Source organism: Equus caballus, chromosome 8, assembly GCF_041296265.1.
Source record: "Equus caballus isolate H_3958 breed thoroughbred chromosome 8, TB-T2T, whole genome shotgun sequence".
Lineage (NCBI taxonomy): Eukaryota > Metazoa > Chordata > Mammalia > Perissodactyla > Equidae > Equus > Equus caballus.
Window position 1 is genome coordinate 25,462,642 of NC_091691.1, and position 20,397 is coordinate 25,483,038.

At 54.8% G+C, this 20,397-nt stretch overlaps 1 protein-coding gene and 1 long non-coding RNA gene across 25 annotated transcripts in view; one reads left to right on the forward strand and one right to left on the reverse strand.

Annotated features, from left to right (window-relative positions):
* PITPNM2 (phosphatidylinositol transfer protein membrane associated 2) overlaps positions 1-20,397 on the reverse strand; it is a 145,204-nt gene that overhangs the window by 96,443 nt on the left and 28,364 nt on the right. For 19 of the 24 annotated variants that reach the window (XR_011420849.1, XR_011420848.1, XR_002809769.2 and 16 more), the window contains one exon: positions 15,456-15,561. The exons of 1 other annotated variant lie outside the window; for it this stretch is intronic. The gene's annotated coding sequence lies outside the window, so the exon portion shown is untranslated. Of the gene's footprint in view, positions 1-4,338; positions 4,425-15,455; positions 15,562-20,397 lie in introns of all 24 variants that reach the window. 4 more of the 24 variants (XR_011420850.1, XM_070220346.1, XM_070220360.1 and 1 more) reach the window with 1 other exon arrangement.
* On the forward strand, positions 11,764-17,651 carry LOC138915221 (uncharacterized). The gene is made up of 2 exons (XR_011420861.1): positions 11,764-12,381; positions 13,011-17,651. It is a non-coding gene; the product is annotated as an uncharacterized lncRNA (long non-coding RNA).

The window sequence follows — 20,397 nt, forward strand, 5'->3', positions numbered from 1 at the left end:
TGGCACAGTGAAGACTACATGAAAGGCCCGATCAGGGGCCAAGTGGACAGCAAAGCATTGTCATACAGGCCAGATTTCACCAGGCCACATGGGGCAGCTGCTTCTGCCCACATTATGGATCACAAGCTTTCTACTGAGCCAGGTGGTTATTTCAGAAGTACTTGTCTTATTTGAGCCTCACCAACCCAGGGCTGACCATACATTTCAAAGGGGCAATCCTGACTGAGGTGACCAGTCAGGGGAATGGAGCTGACGGGGCACATGGGGGCCAGGAGCACAGAGAAGCTGGTCTGCCTCCTCTGAGAACTCAGAGGCAGCTTCCCAGGGACAGTGACACTGGCTGACCCCAGAAAAGCCCCCGTGCCCTCATGAGGCTCGCTTCAACCCCGAGCTTGTTCTCTGTTGCATCTGGCTCACAGGCAACGGCACTGAGGCCTCTGCTATCTGCTCTGCGCCTGGAAAGCTAGCAGAGCCCTCTGGGGACGTTATATCCAAGCCACTACCTCCAACTCCAGCCATAAAACAACGAATTTGGGAAACTGGTAATTGGAGCTCTCCCCTCCCCCACAGGACCATAAATCACTGGCTGCCCTCTGCACAGACACATCAAAGGCTGGATGCTTGCTCTCCAAAACCACACTCAGTTGGTGGTGTGGGATCATCGGGCTAGCTTCCAAAGGCCCTTCCAGACAGGGTGGAGGGAGTGGGGGTGGGGTGACAGGACAGCCAGTTTGCAGGGGAGGTGGCCACACATTCATCCAAACCTGGGTGAGCACCCAGAGTGGCAGGCGCCTCCTCCTTCCACTCCAGAGAGGCGGAGGGGTCTTTCGTAAGCCTGGGCTAGGGGCCTGTGGACCACAGGAAAGACATGATGAAGAAATGGAAGGCTCCTAAAAATCTCCCCAAACCTCCTGGTGCCAACACAACACCAGCCATTAGACACCCGGTAAATGCTGTCCTGGACTGCGTGCTCAAGGGTTTGGGCAGACAAAGACACTGGGGCCCAGGGTGGCTTGCTCAAGGTCATCGGGCTAGAACCTGACCTCTGACCAGAGACCCCTCCATCACCTTCAGTGCCTGCAGCAGCACCCCCCCCCCGCCCCCCCCGCAGGGCAGGAGAGAGGCACCACTGCTCTTAAAGAACAACGGAAGTCACAGTCTGTGACCCTCACCCGTCACAGCCTTCCTCCTTCAGCGGGCAGCCGAGATGGGCAAGTAAGACAACTCGGGGAACCTGCCTGCTGCGCTTGCTTTATTTCCTCCTCACACCAAGCCCACGAGGCCGACACTTTAGCATTCCCATGTTGCAGAGTGTGACTGATGAGGCTCGGAGGGGTGACGGCACTCGTCTGAGGCCTCAGACCTGGTACCTGGCACACCTGGCAGAGCCCAAATCCATTGACTCTGAAGGCTCAGGATGTGAACCTGCCTTCCAGGTCACATGCTCACTGGGGCACAGACCACCTGTCCCACTCCACTCAAGAGGCATGAGTGGAAGCAGTGGGTGAGGAACCAAGGCTAGCAAGGTGTGTCCACCAGTGGGGAAGGGACAAGGCAGGACAGAGAGGATACAGCGGGTCCCCTCTGGGTGCAGGGCCTCTGGGGGTCCCCACAGTCAGCTGTCCACCTGCCTGGGCAGGGAAGTAACTTCCTTGGGTGCCAGGACAGACCTCAAGGGGGCCGAGGGGAAGCCAGGCACAGCCCTGGGGTAAGACCAGGATCTGCCCCTGAGTCCCTTATGTGCCCCTGGACACGTGTCCCCTCACCCAGCCTCCACGGGGATCAGTTTCCCTATGATCTTGTCATATAAGAAGCAATATATATTTGGTCTTCATCTCCTGGTTCCTGGCACAGAGCTCCTAAAACCCTTGTAATTTCCTGAGTGATAAGAGCATCTTTTTGTATGCTAATGAGGTGACTAGAGGCTGAGCTCCCCAGATAACTTCAGGATGGGGGCTGGCGGCCAGAAATATGAGGTGAGGCGAGACGAGGCATGATTAGAGGGTCAGAACTTTCAGCCTCACCCCTCCTGCCCAAACCTCCAGGAGGGGAGAGGGGCTGGAGATGGAGTTAATCACCAGCAAGCAGCCAATGATTTCATCATCTGTGCCTATGAAGTCTCCATAAAAACCCTCAACGATGGGCTTCGGAGAGCTTCCAAGTTGATGACTCCATCTGGGAGGGTGGCGCACCTCGACCCCACGGGGTCAGGAGCTCCCGTGCTCAGGACCCTTCCAGAGCCCTACGTATCCTTCGTATGTCTTCATCTGGCTGTTCATCTGCATCCTTTATCACATCCTTTATAATGAAGTAAAGGTTTCTGAGTTCTGTGAACCATTCTAGCAAATTATCGAACCTGAGGCTAGGGTTGGAGGAATGTGGGAACCCCCGATTTGTAGCCAAATCAAACAGAAGTGTGGGTAACCCTGGACCCACTACTTGCAACTGGCATCTGAAGTGGGTGGGGGGCAGTCTTGTGGGACTGAGCTCTTCACCTGTGGGGTCTGCGCCAACTCCAGGAATTAGTGTCAGAATTGAATTGACTTTGGGACACCCAGTTGGTGTCCGCAGAGAACTGGAGAATTGCTTGGAGTGGAAACCTACACATTAGGTGTCAGAAGTGTTGAGTCAAGAAACAGTTTTCCTTTACTCTCCACCCAAGAAACGAAGGACTTGGACTTGAATGGCCTTTTGGAGGCTCCCAGCCCTGACCTTCTCGGTCTATGCAGGTGTGGGGACATCAGAGCAGCGGTGGACTTCTGACTCACACAGTTCTTACCAAATATCACACTTTCCCTGGAGGCAAGATCAAGGCCACACAATCTCTCCTTTCTTCTCTCTATTTATCAATATACACCCGCAGAATCATAAACACATGGAAATATTTACATGACCAGATTAACTTCTGGGTTCCATGGTTCACTTAAGCAAACATGTTTATCTTTCCGTCACACAACACTTTCTAAGTCACTTCTTTTTTGGGGTGCTGGAACTCACAGCACAGCATCAGCCCGGAAGGGAGGAGGGAAAAGGAGCAGGCTGGGGGTGGGGATGCTGAGAGCCACACACCAACATCCTTTCACAGCCAGCTGATTTGGGGTGCGAGCTTGGAGATGGAACCAGGCCACAGGCTAAGTCCTTTGAGAGTCAGCTATCTCACTCCAGACCTGGGCTATAGGCAGTGGCCAAGCTTGCCGGACAGAGTCACTCCTCTGGTGACAAGGGGAACTGAGCAAGTTGCAACGGCTGAGCGCTGCCATCTTTAGAAATCCTAGTTTTCAGGCATGTACCCACATGCGTAGATCCCGATTTTACAGGCTCAGCTGAAAACAAAAAAATCTTTCAGGTACTCAACAAAGCAAGACATCGTGATGCTGCCACCAGCCTGCCCCCGACTCCCCACCGCCTCCGACGTGTCATGCACATGAAGTCAGATGAAGCCTTTTCTAATACACACATCAGAGTGTGACATTCTCTGATTACAGCCCCTCTATGCTCCCCCTCGGCTTTCAAAACGACATCTACACTCCTTAACCAGAGCGCATGCCACCCCACCCCTCTGGCTCCTCAACTCAGCTTGTCCTCCCAGCACATCCCCCAACCAGACTTGCAGACGGGAACCCACAGTGCCTCCTCTTGCCTCTGTGCCTTTGCGCAGGCTGTTCACTCTGCCTGCAAGGCTCTCCTCTGCCTAATGCCAACCCCACCTCTCATGCTGGGTAAACTTGGCATTCTACGGGATCCAGCTCAAGTGTCAGGGCCTGAGAACTTCCTCCATGGGCTCTTCACCCCAAGAGTAGACACCCCTGACACCCCCATGCCCACGGGCACATCTCACAGGCACCACAACTGCCTACTGACTCTGTCCCCTCTGATGGCTGAACAGCTCCTGAGAGCGGAGCCAGGCCCAACTCACCTCTGGGCCCTCTGCTCCACGCCCACACTAGGGGCTGAAACGCGGATCTGCACATATACAGCCTGCTCCAGGAGCCAAGGTGGCCCTGGGCTTCCTTTAGTCCTCACAGCCCTAAAGCACTAGGAACAACCATGGGGCAGAGGACCAGGCCCACCTCCGCGGACCAGCAGGGCACCCACGCCACAGCCGCCCACTCCCCATCTGCAGACAGCAAGCACGCCCGGGGCGGCGTTCATGTAGCAATATTAATACATGTCACTTCTCTGTGCACCAGGCCCCACTTGCACACTCCAGCTCACCGTCTTTGTTCAATGAGGCCGCAGATGGGGAACGGGCTCGCAAGAAGTCACTTCCCATGACTGGTGAGTGCACAGCAACAATATTGTATTCACAAGGAGTTCACAGCATTCTTGCCAGCTTACCGACTGCTATCCTCTTCCATGGAAAGTGTCTCTTGGGCACGTGTCCTGCTCCTCGCTCAATGCCAGCCCCAGGTATCGGCTCCTGCCTAGGAGGAGGCAGCCAGAAATGAGGGGTGGGACCTGGGGGAGGGACATCGAAGGATCGCAGGAAGGAAGGTGGAGGAAGGCAGGCGTGAGGAGGGTCAAGGGCCACAGAGCCTCTGGATGCCCCGCCCTGCGACTCCAGCCTGAACAAGGGTCACTAAGGGCCGGCCTCAGCTGAGCAGTGAGGACTGGAGACCAGAAGACAATGAAGCTCTGCTCTGTCAGAAGGGTGCATCCGGGCAGGGAGGACGCAGAAAAAGGAGACAGACACGTGGCTCGAGAAAGACTCAGAGCCACCCCACAGACCCGCTGGCCCCAGGCCCCAGAACCACCTCAACCCAGTCCTTGTCTGCTGGCTGCTCTGCAACAGCGCCCAGGCCTGGGGGAGCTGGGACCAAGGATGCTGGCCCAGCCCCACCGCTCTTAGCACAACATACTGTCCCTTCACGTAGCTGCCCCAGGACCCCCGCTGGGTCCACCTGCCGTTCTCTGTAAGCTACTAACAGCACTAAGAGAGAACTACTCCCACAGCCCGTCCTCCGTGCAAGGTCCCCACAGGCCAGCATCCTGCTTCCCTCCTCTTCGCAGACTCTCCCTCTCCCCGCAGCCTCTACTGCCCAGCCCTGGGCACGAGTGGGCTTTGGGAGGGAGTTCGCGAGGAAATCTGTCTCTCCGCACACGGCTCAGCGCAGTGTGGCTGGGGAGGTGTTCTAGCAGACTTATTTATAGCCAAGCAGCCCGTCCACACACTCTCCAGCGCTGCCTGCCTGCCTGCCACCGGGGCTTCTCAATCCGGGTCTATATTTATCCCCCCAAGCCGCTGGGATAATGGCGAGGCCAGAAATAGCCTTGAAGACATTCACGTGAAGATGAGGGGTGGGTCCCCAGCTCCTGGGCTGACCTTGCCCCCCACATCTGCCGCCTGGCAGTGAGGATCAGGGATCAGCTGGATGGGGCCGGGAAGGCGGCTGAAGCCAGATGGGAACAACATAATCCCTCTTTCCTCGCTGGCCGTGGTCCTCTGTAGTGATGCGCAGACAAATCCAAAAGGATACATCATAGCCGCCGGGCTGCAGGGAGACCAAAGGTGACTCGGGCTCCTGATGGATGGCAGCATGCTAATCAGAGCAGACTGTCCAGCTCAAAAGGGAGACTCAGAGGCAGCAGGCACGAGAGCTTGCCGATTCCTGGGTACACGCTCACAAAAAGCAGGTCACCTGGGCCCCAGGGTTGCAGGGAGCCACCCTACTGGCTCGTCCCTTGCACCTGGCTGCAAGCACAAGGCTCACCTTGGAAGCGTGCACACTGTCTCCTGCTTCCCCAGCCTCTTCCCCACTCCTGAAAGGTCAGAGACGACCTGCTGGTCAGGGAAGAAGCAGCAGGGATCTTAGGGGAACCAGGGGCCCTGCTCCTGCTCCTCAGCTTCGGCATCCTGGAAAAACTCACCATCTGGGATGGTGGACAGACACAAATTAGAGCACATAGTACGTTAATAGAGGAAGGCACAGGGCGTGGCTGGAGCAGAGAGAGTGCAGCTGGAGCAGCTGACTGCCTGATGGGGAAGATTTCACAGAAAAGGGGGCACTTCAGTTGGGTTTTGAAGGATGCACAGGAGTTTACCAGGACAGTAGGGAGAAAGGCAGAGGGAATAGCACGAGCCAACGCCTTTAGTACTCAGAGTGCATGGTATGTTAGGGGAATGGCAGAAGTCCCAGGTGGCTGAAGTGCAGGATCAAGGGTGGTGAGAGGGTGATCAGGCTGGGAAGGGAGCTGGACTTCCTGTCATTCCCCAAATATACCATGTACTCTGAGTACTAAAGGCATTGGCTCGTGCTGTTCCCTTTGTCTTTCCTCCTACTGTCCTGGTAAACTCCTGTGCATCCTTCAAAGCCCAACCGAAAGGCCTCTTTTTCTGTGAAATCTTCCCCATCAGACAGTCAGCTGTTGCCTTCTCTCTGCTCCAGCTGAACTCTGTGCCTCACTCTATTAACATACTATGTGCTCTAATATGTGTTTGATCCTAGATGGCGAGTTCCTTTTCCTCACTGTGTCCCACTGCCTAGTAGGCACAGTAAACATCTGCCAGATGAGAGTGAACTGATTCCCTCCTTCACGCCCACCTAGAGCCATCATTTTTGCCCACTACAAGAAATTTTTTTAAAGAATGGAACCCCACACCAGGACTCCCTTCAGCAGTCAGGGCCAGAGACAAGTCCGGGTGCTGTCTGAATCTCTCCCCATCTGGGCGGCATGCAGGCTGCCAGGCTCTCCTCGTCCAGGGAGAACACCCCATGCTGCCAGCTTGGGCAGCCGCGACCCTGCCAGGGCTCCGAGGCAGGACCACCCCTAGTGAGGGAGCAGGCTCGTCTTTGTGCAAGGGGGTGGCAAGGCCCCAGGGCTGTGGGCCACATCTGCAGTGTTGGGCATCCGAAGAAGCTTTCCAATGGCTGGCTGCCTGTCTGCGGGACTCCTGGCAGGGACGCAGTCTCCTTCCCAGCAGCCGATCACAGAGCAGGAGCCGGGGTGCAGGGAGGGACGGGGCCACTGTCGTGGAGTTGGGTCTTGCCTCCCCAGTGCTGCAGCTTTTGAATTACCCGAACCGCTCCCGAATCCAGAGGCCTGGCTCCGGGTGCTCCCTGTGTCCCTGGGTTTAAGGTTTAATGCCTCATTCTCAGAGCTGGAGCCATTCCAGGGCCCATGCCCAACCTAGCAGAGCCCTATAGCTGTGAGGTGCCCTTGGGCAGCCCCTCCAAGTGAGGAAAGAGATTCTTAGGGTGCAAGACACCGACAGCCTCAGCGGCTTTTCCCAGGGGTGAGCGGAAGAATCAAAAGCACTGAAAAAGGGGGTGCCCCAGAAAGCAAACGCTGCACCCTTTAAAACATCATGGGGAGAGCCCCTACTGTGTGCCCAGCACCTGTGGCCTACAGGGAAACACTCACAACCACTAACAGACACAGCCCTTACCAAGCGCTTCACCGATATTCACTCGCTTAATCCTCATGACAACACGCAGCAAGCACTAATATTGGTGCCATTTCAAAGATGAGGAAACTGAGACTCAGAGAGGTGAAGAGACCTGCCCAAGGCCCCCAGTCAGGATCTCAACCCAGGCAGCTTGGTTCTGGAGCCTGCATTAACCGCCACACTATACAATCTTCCACGCTGATCGTTATAAAACAATGTGCACTGAAAATGGGACAGCGGCTTTGGGAAAGTTGGCGGTTCCTCAAAATTTAAACATAGAGTTACCACATGACCCAGAAATTTCACTTCTAGGTACACACTCAAGAGAAATGAAACATAGGTCCACACAAAAACTCAAACACAAATGTTCACAGCACCATTATTCACAATAATCAAAAGGTGAAAAAAATGCAACGTCCATCGACTGACGAATGATAAATGAATACAGGTCCATCCCTACGATGGATGTTAACTCAGCTATAAAAATGAACAAAATGCTGATTCAGGCTACTACAAAGATGCACCCTGAAAACATTATGATGACTGAAAGAAGTCAGTCACTAAAGGCCTCATATTGTATGATTCCATTTATATGAAATGTCCATAGAGACAGAAAGCAGATTGCTGGTTGCCAGAGGCTGGGGGAGGGAAGTGATAGCTAAGAGGTGCAGGGTTTCTTTTGGGAAGGATGAGAATGTTCTAAAATTGACTGTGGTACTGGTTGCACAAGTCTGTGACTATATGAAACACTATTAAATTGTACACTTTAAATGGAAGAATATGCTATGGGAATTACCTCTCCACCAAGCCGTTAGAAAAAAACAACAACTCTACAAAAGCAAAGGCGTGCCAGTCCCCTGTGCCGGGGACACACTGCAGGGGAGTCCCTTCTGCCCGAGGGAGGGGCAGACCGAGCAGACATGGTCACCACACTGTGGCATTCCCCTAGCTTTCCACTTCTGGCCTGTCCCCTGCTTCCTGTGTCAGACACAGGACTGAGGAGCTGGCGCAGCACTGGCAATTCTTCTGTGCGGGAGAAGACTGGGGCCCAGGCCGCCTCACCTGGGGCAAGCACATCCTCAAACAGCTGCCTTCACACTGTGCTGCCACAGCTCCAAGGTCCCCAGCTCCAGAAGCTCTCCTGACTTCACAGATGGAAGGAACCATTCGCTCGCGTGCCTGGCACCCCACACAGATGTCATTCAGAGAGCCCTCTCAGCTGGGGGCACAGCTACCGTCCCCAGGCAGCTGCCAGCCCTGGGAGCCACAGCCAGCACTGACCAGTTGGTTGGTTTGTGTTAGGGAAGAACGTTTATTTATTGAGCTCCTCCTAAGCGCCAGACACCATGCGAGCTGCTCCAACTGGTCTTCTCATTTGCTCTCTTTCCGTTGGTCACCGGCTTTTCAAATCCAGGCCATCTTTGCGAGAGGCTTTAATGGTTCAAGAAAACACGCCCATGACCTCAGATGTCCCTTGCAGTGGGAGTAAAGCACATGTCACGGGGATGGGGCTGGTGCTGGGGCAATCCGTGATGTAGGAGCAGTCCCTCCTGCTGCAATGCCACCTCCCCACTGCCATCAAGTCTCATCCTCGCCGACGTGGCCGCTTCTTGGTCCCATTGAATGAACTTATTCATGGCAAAGTGCCAGAGAGTGCGTGTGACAAATTTCCCAAGAGTATTTATAACTTGAATGAGAACTAGAAAAAGGGCACTGCTTGACTAGAGGAAGGAGTGACTGAGGGAGGGACAGTGGAGGGACGGCTCTCCTTCCGAGCCCCTCAAAGCACAGCTCTGGCTTCTTTCTACCTCCAGCGCACAGCACAGCTCAGGCACATAGAAGGTGCTTAACATGTTAGTAAGGTGATCATCTTCCCACCTGGGAACTCGCCTCCGAGAAAGCCCACTCCCCGGGGACAAGTCAACTACCTCCCTTTTCTCAGGGAGCCTGATGCCAGGAGCAGATGTGTGAATCTTGAAACTTGCCACCAATCTGTGGACACAATCTGGGCATAGCACCTGACCTCAGTAGTCCTAGAGAATGGGTCTACACCTGAGAGCCACACAGGAGTGCTAGGAAGTCCCCGGCAAGGCATGTCGGAGCGAGCAAGGGGGGCTGGAGCCCACAGTGGGGAAAGAGGGGACTGGGCGGCTTGTGCCCTGGAGCAAAGATATGGCCTCATGTCCCCCCACCTCCTCTAGCCTCAGAGGAAGACGCCAACTAAAGGAAGGGGCTGGCCGACACCCAGCCTGCCAGGCTGCAGGCCTGACTTCAGTGGTCCGTCCGGATCTCCCACCTCTGGGCACCACATTCTGTTTATCCCTGTCCCTGATCACCTGTGGTCACATGGGTGCTAACCAGGGCAAAGGGCTCTGAGAACGGTTTCAGGAGACAGCCCGTGACTCACTCAATGGAAGCAATTTCCAAGTTGTCATTCTCCAACTGGACATTTATTGTGATGGAGACAGATCAAGTTAAAAGGTTGAGAGAAAACTCACACTGGATTTTCCCTGCTTTGGCCTACAGATTCAACTTCTCCAAAGACAACGAAAGCAAAATCTCTTCACCTTCCCAGGCAATCCTCGTGCCAAGGAGTCTAAAGACGATGCCCAGACCTTTCCACGCCGAGCTGGGAACTTCACAGGCCTCGTTCTATATTCCGCAGGCCACAAGTCACCTTAATGCCGGTAATTAGAGCAGCTTTGCACACTAAACACAAAGTTACCAGCCCATTCCACCTTCACAAAGGCGCACCCAGGAATGAAATGCAAGGGGGCCCCCAGTGAGTGGGAGCTAGTCAGGGTGCAGCTGGTGCTCACAGGTTAAGTGAAACCTGTTCTCGGTAACACAGCTGCCGGGCAGTGAGACCCGGGCCCTCCGACCCCACTTGGCTCCCTTATTACAAAAGATTAACTACGGGTTTCAACAGACCACCTTGGGGTACAGGGGCGTGTGTTCACAGGGGCACCTGGCGACTGCAGAAGCCGTGCAGTGCTCGTCCTTGGAGAGAGATCTGAGCACGGACAGCTCCCCCTACCTGCCTTAAAACTGGGCCTTATTACCCCCACCACAGGGGCATCCTTGTTCCCTTGTCTGCTTCCCCTGAACTGTGAGCTCCTTGAGAGCAAGAACATCTTGTCTCTGGCCTGGCACTTCAATAACATGTACGTTAAATGAAATAAGCACTGACTCTGATCTGCCCAAGAGCTCAGACACGGCCATCAAGACCCCTGCCCAACTGAGGTTAAAACACTGGCCCAGGGAGAACCAGAATTGGCAGCTTACAAAGCCGCAGGTTCCTGCCCAGCAGTGGAGTCTGCAGGGACCCCACGCTCAGCTGTAGTGTCCGGGGCCAGCCCTTCCTCCCTCAGGTCTGCAAACCTCTGCAGCTCTCCTCCCCAGAGCTGTCCATCAGTTCTGCTGCAAAAACACCGCACTTGGAGTCAGAAGCCCGAGTCTTGGCTCTGCCACTACCCAGCTTGCCATGTGACATGGGACAAGTAACTTCCCTTACTGGGCCTCAGTTTCCCTGCAGGTTAAGAGAAAAGGCTGGGCCAGATGATCTCTTGGGTCCCTCCAAGTTTGCAAGAGCCATCCTTTTAAAAGACCACACAACAGGGATCGCCTCAGCAATTCCTTTAGGCTCTACCTTTAAAACACAGCTGGTAGGGGACAAGGTGGCCAAGTGATTAAGGCTATGGACTGCTAAAACACACCCAGAGCCCAACTCCCTCACCACCTCCACTGCTGCCACCCTGGTCCAGCGCCCACCGCCTCTCACCATCGCAATGGTCTCCCCACTGGTCTCCTTGCTTCCTCCTTTCACCCTTCCAGTCTGTTCTCCACACAGGAGCCGGAAGCCATCCTTCTAAAGCACCAGTCGAATCCCAGCCCTCCTCTGCTCAAACACTTCAGCACCTCCACATCTCACTCAGAGTCAAGGTCAAAGTCCCCACAAGACCTTCAGGGCTCTGCTGGAGGTGGGCTGGCATTACTCCTCAGCCTCCTCCTCACTACTCTTCCCCTCACTCACTCACCCCAGTTTCTTCAACACCCCAGACAAGCTCCTGCCTCAGAGCCTTTGCACAGGTTGTCTCCTCCGCCTGGATGTCCTCCCTGAGGTAAGTTCCTGGCTCTCACCCTTGCCTCCTTTAGGCCTTTGCTTAAATGTCCCCGTTTTGAGAGGCCTTCTCTTTCCCGTTTATTTAGCTTTGATTGCCATCCGCGTATTTGTTTTTGTATGTCCACCCCCGCTAGAATATAAGCCTCAGGAGGGCCAGAACTTTAAATGTTTCAACACTCCTTCATATCCAGCTCCCTGAGTAGTGGGGACTCACTAAATATGTGCTGAGTGAATACATTTTCATCATTTGTAGGTTTCCCTCATGCTGCTAAAAGGAACAGTCTCGGGCCATACAACCCTCCAGCCTGAACAGCATCGTCTCAGGAGTCCCTCTGAGAATCCCAAGCTCTGGACACTGTCTCCAGGAATCAAAGTGATTGTTTTAGGCAGGTTCGTGGCTCAGGAAGTGTGTAGGGGAACAAAGCAAGGAAATGACCCAGAGATCACTGACTGGACCTGGTCCCAGGAGGTGTGAGGGTCAATTCATGAGCAAATGCTCCCAGGTGCCTCCTTGCCAGGCGAGAGGAAGTTACAAACACGGCCACCGTCATGGGGAAAGCACAGGACAAAACCTCAAGCAGCAAGCTCTTCATCAGAACCAAGGGAAGTCAGAGACAAGGGAGGAGGGAGCAGAAGGCAGCCAGAGGGGGGCTGCCAGTGCTGCCCGCATGGCCTCGCAGGCTGGGCCAGCTTCTCCCGGGCCCTGCCAATCCTGGTGGGCGCCAGCCGGATGCCTTGGAGCCCGGCTCTGTGAAAGCCACGCAGCCTGTGCGAACCCGACAAGGGACTGGGTGCGGGGCCAGAAATGAAGCCAGAGAAAGGCAGCTTCTGCCGCCTGGCTGAACACAAACCCGGACACTCTCGGGAAGATGTGAGTCCCCTAAGCCAACAGGGCAAACCCAGCAAGTGGGTACCTCAGGCTCTTGAGAAGAGGAAGAACAGAGAAACGATGGGCCAGAATTCAGCAGGGCGTTTGCACAGGGCAGGAGGGCGGCCCAAGAGCGTACAAAGAGCGGGGGAGGGTCTCTGATCTCCAGCGGAAACCCCTCTGCTGTCTTCCCTGTCAAGGCACCTCGTTAGGAAATAAAATGTCGATGGGAGAAGTCGGGGGGGGGGGGGGGCAGGCATGAGGGGCACGTCAGGTCCCGCCCAGCCCTCTCCCGGGCGCTGTGGGGGACAGCAAAGGCACCGCTGAGCTCCCTGCGCGCCGCGGGCTCCCACCCCTCGCTGGCACGGCCCCACAGGCTGCAGGTTCCAACATGCTGTTATCCAGACCTAAACCGCGTGGGAATGGCGGCCACTTTCCATCTGCAGTGCCTGGGAGGAAGGTTAAGCTTCCGCAGGTGGAGGAGAGAAGCCCCTAGGCCCGCCTTCGGCCTCCATCCAGGGGCCCCAGGGGAGGCAGGGAGGCCAGCACAGGCCAGAGGGGGTGGAAAGTGTGTGTCAGTTGCCGCTGTGGTCTGAGGTCCTGTCCAAGTCATCAGCTCTCTTCCTCCCCAGGAGACAGTGACCTTGCTGAGGCCTCGGCGGAGACAATGGCAGGAAGCACCCCTCCCTATGAGAGCTGGGGAGTCAGGAAGGAAGTGACGGACTCTGAGCCTGGCTGCGGGAACCTCCCTGCTGAGCCCCCACCCCAAGGACACCGACGGTAACAGCAAATGCTAGACGCTCTGCTCACCGGCTCAGAGTGGCCAACATCCTCGACTCTGGGGAGGGCAGCCTGTGGGCAGATGCTCTCCCCGCTGGGACCCGTCTTTGAGGCAGACCCTTTCTGCGGGTGGCCCCCGCCTCGAGTCAAACAGACAGCTCCAGACCACGGCCAGGCTGGGCTGAGATGACAGCTCCAGCTGCCCCCTGCCCTGCACCCACCTTCGGGAAGGAAGGGCTCTGGTCCTTTGGAGCAAGGAGCTCCTCTAAAAATAAACCCTGCTCCTTAAGTCCTCTCCTCCCTCAGCCCACTGCGCAGGGCACTAGGAGGTTCACATCCTCAGCCACCCCGCCCCCTGCCCCGGGAGGGCTGCCTCTCTCCTTCCCCAACTCCTGCCATCCAGGGCCCAGGGGTCTCCACGCCTCTCATGGCCACAAACTCCCAGGAGGAGCTCAGAGGCATGTGGGGGCGACCCTGAGCTTCCCCATTCGGGGCCGTTTTCCAGGTCTAGGGTAGAGATAAGCAGAGGGAACCTCAGCACGCTGGAACAGCATATGCAAAGTGCAGAGGTGTGAGTGCGGCGTGCATGCTGGGCCAACACCAGGGTATAACTCCGGGCGGGTGGGGGCTTTGATCTGTTTTGTTCACAGCTGCGTCCCAAGCACCTGGAATCGTACCTGGCCCATACCAAGTACTGAGTAAATACTCACTGGGTAAAGCAGTGAAGCTGAGGAATTCTAAGTGAGGACTGCAGATAAGGTGGGCTGCAAGTCACCATTCTAACCCCGTGGAACTCGGGGATGCTGTTGTCAGGAAGGAAAAGAACCCCCTGCCTGCAGCAAAGGGCACAGGAAATGAAGGTGTGTGGGAGCAGGGCCCCTCGGAGCAACGTGACCCCTGTCAGAGCTCAGGCCCTGGTGGAGACGCACTCACCAGGCCCTGCCCGCCAGCAGGACAGTGAGCAACCCCAGACAGGCCGAGAGTCAGGGCTGATTTCCATGCCAGCCCTCCCCACACCCACCCCGGCAGCAGAGACACCTTGGAGAGTGAATTAAAATGAAACAGAAAATACAACATAGCTCCCTCCCTTCCTAGCACTTGGAGGCCTTTTCATGGCACTGAAAAAGAATGAGCAATTAGAGAAGAAAGCAGCCCACGGTGCCAATGTGGAAATGCAGGAGCGAGGGGGGCACTCAGCTGAGGCCGTGTCTGTCATGCCCTGTTCTTCTTGAGGAAAGACAAGACCCAGAGGAAGGAAGGGACTCACTTGGCACCAGGCCATGAGAAAGGGCTGAGCCTGGATCCCATCCCATGGGGAAGTCTGGCCATATTTGGGAAACCATGCCATGTGCTTTCGGGTCCAGACATGGGGGGCAGTCCCAGGCCCACCACTGACTAGCTGTGTGACCTTGAGCCAGATACTTGCCATCTCTGAGCCTCAGCTTCCTCATGTAAAATGGGATCCTAATGGCTCCCGTGCAGGTTACTGTGCACTTAGCAGAGCCAGTGCATCTAGAGCCCACAGCCCAGACAGACACAGAGAAACCAGGCAGACTGGTGCTCCCCCACTCTCGACCTCTTCACCCGCTAGGTTAGTTTCCCTCAATGGAAAATCTATCCTCCGTGCCCTCAAAGCTCAAACTAGCCAATCAGTACACAGGGAGAAGTGTTCAGCAGAGTTTAGGAAAGGAAGAGGCAGCATCACTGGACCTGCTCTACCACCAGAGGCCTTGGTGTGACAAAGAGGGGCCAAGACGAGGCCTGTGCCTGAGACGTAGGGACACGAAATGGAGCAAGATAACAAGAAGCCCAGGAGGATCCAGGGCTCTGCTCCTAACTCGGGCAGAAGGGGAGAAAGAGCTAAGCACCTGGTCCTGAGGCCACCACTGACCTCGCATGGGACCCCAGGCACGCCACAACCCGACCTCAGTTTCTCATCCAGGGAGATGGTTACGTGGAGACACACGCACAGGTGTTTCTGTGGCGCCATTACAACCTGTGCGGAGGGCCAGGCTGAGCCAGGGGAGCCACAAGAGGAGAGGCAGCCCAGGGCGTTCCAGACAGAGCAGAGGTGCAAGGGCTGCCGAGGAGGCTTGGTGGGATCTGGAATCTAAAGCTGCCAGGGACGGCACACCAGTCCTTCCTACATAGTGAACCGCAGTCAACATGTGCAAGAAGCAGGATGGATTAACACCACCCAGCCAGCACTAAGCAGATAAAGTCAGATGTTCAAGGAAGAAGGAGGCAGCAACAGAGCCCCTGAACTCCAACCTCCAACGCCGGTGGGCGGTCCTTACCTGCAGATCGGCATGAGAAAGCTCCGTGGGTGTCCTGCGGCGGGAGGAGGGACGGCTCACTAGTCCACAGAAGGTTGTCGGGGACCAGAACACACGTGCCAGCATCCTGCAGGGAGAAGTCCAGCGGGTGAGGAGGTGAGACACCTGGCCGCTCTGATCACTCAACGCCAACCTGACTGGGAAATCGACCAAGCCAGGCCTCATCCCAGGCAATGCCAGAGACTGGGAATCCAGATGTGCCTAGAGGACAGGACAGGGGACGCCTGGCTGAAGGAGTTGCCCTTTGACAAAGGGACTCAGTCCAGGATGCCTTCATGAGGCTGAGGCACCGACACTGCCCAGGGCTCCCTCTGCTTGGGAAGACTGCTCAGGAAGAGAACCCACATCCCCCGCACCGGAAGCTTCCTTATCTCAGAAGCCCAGCTCAGAGCTCTCAGCCTCAAACCTAAGGCTTTTCACCTATTGACCTTTAAGACTGCAGGAAGGACCTCAGGCTGCAGAGGGGAGGCAGGAGGAAGAGTGGGGGAAACAGCAGCCCATAGTTCTGGTCAGCAGCCTGATGTCCTGCCCAGGGCCCCAGTCAGCATCGTGGGGTGATGCAGATGACTCTCCTCTTCCCACCAGGTCCCTGCAGGTGGGCAGTGTGTGACTGGAGGCCCACCTCCACCAGATACCCAAAGACCAGATATGGGCACTCATGCCAAAATGAAATAGGTGGAGAAATGGGTTTCCAGGGAGTCTCAGGTGCAACCAGCCTACGAGATGACAGAAAATTCAGAGGCATCGCTACGGCCGCCACCCAACCAGGGACTCCCATGGGGCTGAGATGCCCCCAGGGCAAACATTTTGTGGCTCACACACATTCTTGTTTGTCTGACACACTTGTGAGCCCCTGTACCTGTGCCCAGGAAGCAGGCAACATTGGATTCCCAATTGTGGAGCAACCCTACTCCAAGCTGAGGCACCGGGGGCTCCGGGGACCCCTGCCTATGCCTGCAAGGGGCTAGCAGTCTTGACAGAGGCAAAATACGAGGGGTATTCCATGGTGGCTCGGGGCAACAAAAGTGAGAAACTGCCACATGAGGGCAGAGACAGTAAGCGCTCAGGGGAGGGAGAGATGCTAACCGGGGAGGTAAGGCGATAACTACGCGCACAGCAGTGGGAGGTGTGGCTGCGAGCCACAGAGACTGGCTTCTCACACGCCACCTGCCCCAGCGCAGTCCCACACACCCAGGGAAGCCACGGCCAATTCTGCAAACTCCTCTTCGGGACGGGCCTGCAGGGGATGGGGCTCCATCTCTGCTTCACACCTGCCCCTCCTCTCCACGCTGCACCCACACCCCAATACACATGCTCAACCCCCATCGGACAGACTGTCCCAGATCCCAGCACCCCACCGGGCATGCCGGCCCCTCCAGCTTCCCTCCCTGCCTTCCAAGGAATTCCACACCAGCCCTGCCTCTGCACGGTTTTTCCGTTCTGTTTCTGAGCTTTCATTGCAACACATCCAACCCCTCTGTGAGGGCCATGTGAGTCCCCCCATTTCAGAGGCAAGGAAACTGCTGAGAGGGTGAGGGGTTTGCCATGGTAACACAGCAGCCTGTGGCGAGCCGGATCTTGCAGGCTGGCCCCCGGCTGCTCCGTGGCGAGCCCCTCCGTGGGAGAGAAGGTCAGCTATGACTCACACCCAGCAGAATGAGATCCACAGGGGCCGCCAGGGAACACGCACGCTCCTCAGGGAGGGGCACTGCGGGGAGGTGACTTTTCTGACAAAACAGCCCTTAAAGTCCAAAAAGTGAATGCCAGGTCAGCTTAAGGAGCGAGGCAACAACTTGGGAACAGGCCTCTAGGGGCAGGGGTGCAAAACATGGCAGGAGTGAAGTGGGAAGATGCTGCCAGACACCTCAAGTTTCCTCCTGTGACCCTCACACAAAGGCGCGACGCAGGCCAGCCCACTGCCCTAAGGGAAAGAGAGAATCCAACAGGACACGAGTCCTCGCTGAGGGCTGCTGCACTGTGTTCCGTGCACACCGGGCTGCGGTCCTGGGGGCAGGGGCCTGAGACTGAGCAATACAGGGCGTGCCGCTGTACATCAGGACCAAAAGAAAACATTTTATCCCTTTACGTTTCTCTCCCCAGTTTTATTGAGATATCTCAGTATTTTATTGACAAATAAAATTATAATATATTAAAGTGTACAATGTGGTGGTTTGATACTTTGTGAAAGGATTCCCACCACGGAGTCAATTAACACATCCATCACCTCACATGTTTACCTTTTTTGGGGGGAGGGTGAGAACATTAAGTTCCACTCTTAGCGAATTTCAATTATACAGTACAGTGTCATCAACCATAGTCATCGTGTTAAACACTGGATCCTCTCCTTTCAGTTTTATTTATTTATTTATTTTAAAGATTGGCACCTGAGCTAACAACTGTTGCCAATCTTTTTTTTTCCTGCTTTTTTCTCCCCAACCACCTCCCCCAGTACATAGTTGCATATTTTTAGTTGTGGGTCCTTCTACTTGTGGCATGTGGGATGCTGCCTCAGCATGGCCTGATGAGCGGTGCCATGTCGGCGCCCAGGATCCAAACAAGCGAAACCCTGGGCCACCGAAGCGGAACGCGTGAACTTAACCATTCCGCCATGGGGCCAGCCCCTAAGTTTTAAATCTACATCTTTAATATGCCTCTCAAATGACTTGGGAAATTGTGGGGAAAAGAAAAAAGAAAAAAAAAAGAAAAGAAAACCAACCTTTGGAGACATGAACAAAATTGCTTTCTTGAAAAATTTTGGATCCGACTGTTTCAGTCAGTGGACATGAATTAGTAAGAGAATCTGTTTCTCTATATAATATCTATTAATAGAATATCAGTCTCTCCTCATCCCCACTAAATAAATGTCAAACAAACACTTAAAGAATACTGGTTTGACGGGGTGCCAAATTATAAGCTTGCCCAGACATCCGCATGTCTCGAGCTGGCCCTGGTTGAAAGTATGAGTTCCAAACGAGTGGGTAGTGCGGCTGAAGTTAAACACTGTGGTTTGCAGCCCCCGCTGACATGGAGACGTGAGGCAGGTGGCTAAAGAATGGATAGAGAGGGACAGACGCAAACGGTAGTGGCACTGAAGCAAACTGTCCAGGTTGCTGGCAACAGGCCGGTCTTTGATTCCATCTGAAAGAAGGCATGCTCCTCAGTCTTGTTTCATTGAGATAGAATCCACATGCCATAAAGCACACCCTTTTAAAGTGTGCAATTCAGTGGCATTTAGTACATTCACAAAGTTGTGCAACCACCACTGCTATCTGGTTCCAGAACATTTCCATTGTCCCCAAAAAGAAATCTCATACGCATTAGCAGTCATTCTCCATACCCTCTCCCCCCAGTCACTGGTAAACACCGATGTTTCTATGGATTTGCCTATTCTGGGCATTGCATATAGATGGGAACGTACAATATGTGGCCTTTTGTGTCTGGCTTCTTTCACTTAGCATCATGTTTTCAAGGTTCATCCACATCGTCACATGGATTAACACTTCATTCCTTTACATGACTGAATAATGTTCCACTGTATGGATACACATTTTGTTTATCCATTCGTCTGTCGATGGATATTTGAGCTGTTTCCACTTTTTGGGATTGTGAATAGAGCTGCTATGAACATTAATGTACAAGTTTTTGTGTGGACGTATGTTTTTAATTCTTCTGGGTATATACCTAGGAGTTCCTAATTTTCTAATAAAATAAAATAATTTAAAACAAGTAATAGACCTGTATTTCTGCAAAGATAAAGAGGGTGCAGGGTGAGAGTGAGTTTCTCTCTTGCTCCTGTTCCTGGGCACCCAGTTCCTCTCCCCAGGGGGAAACACAAGTTTTGGGTTAACTCCCCTAGAGATAGCCTAAATACACACGCCCTGCTGCAATTTTTAAAAATGTTTTATTTTTCTCTCCCCAAAGCCCCAGCACATAGTTGTATATCCTAGTTGTGGTGACAGATGTGTTTGTTTTGTTTTTTTTGAGGAAGATTAGTCCTGAGCTAACATCTGCCACCAATCCTCCTCTTTCTTGCTGAGGAAGACTGGCCCTCAGCTAACATCCATGCCCATCTTCCTCTACTTTATATGTGGGATGCCTGCCACAGGATGGCTTGACAAGTGGTGCCATGTCTGCACCTGGGATGGGAAGCAGCGAACCCCAGGCTGCGGAAGCGGGAGCGTGTTAAGCTAACCCCTGCGCCACTGGGCTGGCGCCCCCTGCTGCATTTTTAAAAACAGCTTGCAGCGAGGAAACTGGCAGCCAGGTGAGGCTGGAACTCACCTAGCAAGGCTCTGGAAAGAGCACAGGGCCCAGTTCGAGTCCCATCTGTGCGTCCTTCAGTGGCATGCCCCTGGGAAGCTGCTTAGGGGAGGAGAGGTGACATGACTGAGTGACTGACAGGAGAAGGTCGGAAGGTAGGCAGGTTTTGACATCTGGCTCTGGCCTCGAGCAACTTATCCTGCTTAATCTCTCTGGGACTCAGTTTCCTTTTCGCAAAGGAGTGCCGACACCAATACCTGCTTCGCAGAACCATTGCGAAGAGCCAGTGCTTAGCCACGCCCCGCACACAGGGAGTGCTCAGGATTCGCTGCTGCCGTAATTACTACCACGGCTTCACCCCTCCGACCTGACCCTGTTTCTCCAACCGGAAGACGGAGGTGGGCACCTCCCACGCACAGCTACGGTGTGGAACACACAGGACTCCTGGGTAAGGGCCCGCGTGCCACCATTTCTGAGCAGCGGGTGCTCCAGGAGAGTCAGGATGGCTATGCTGCAACCCCGTATCCCACCTCCCACTCCAGGCCCCTCCCCAAGGAGATGCCAGCTCCCCCCAGCCCCCCCGCAGCCCCAAGTTCTCCCAGCAGTGAGGGAACAGCTGAGGTCTCGGCACCCGCCCTCCCAC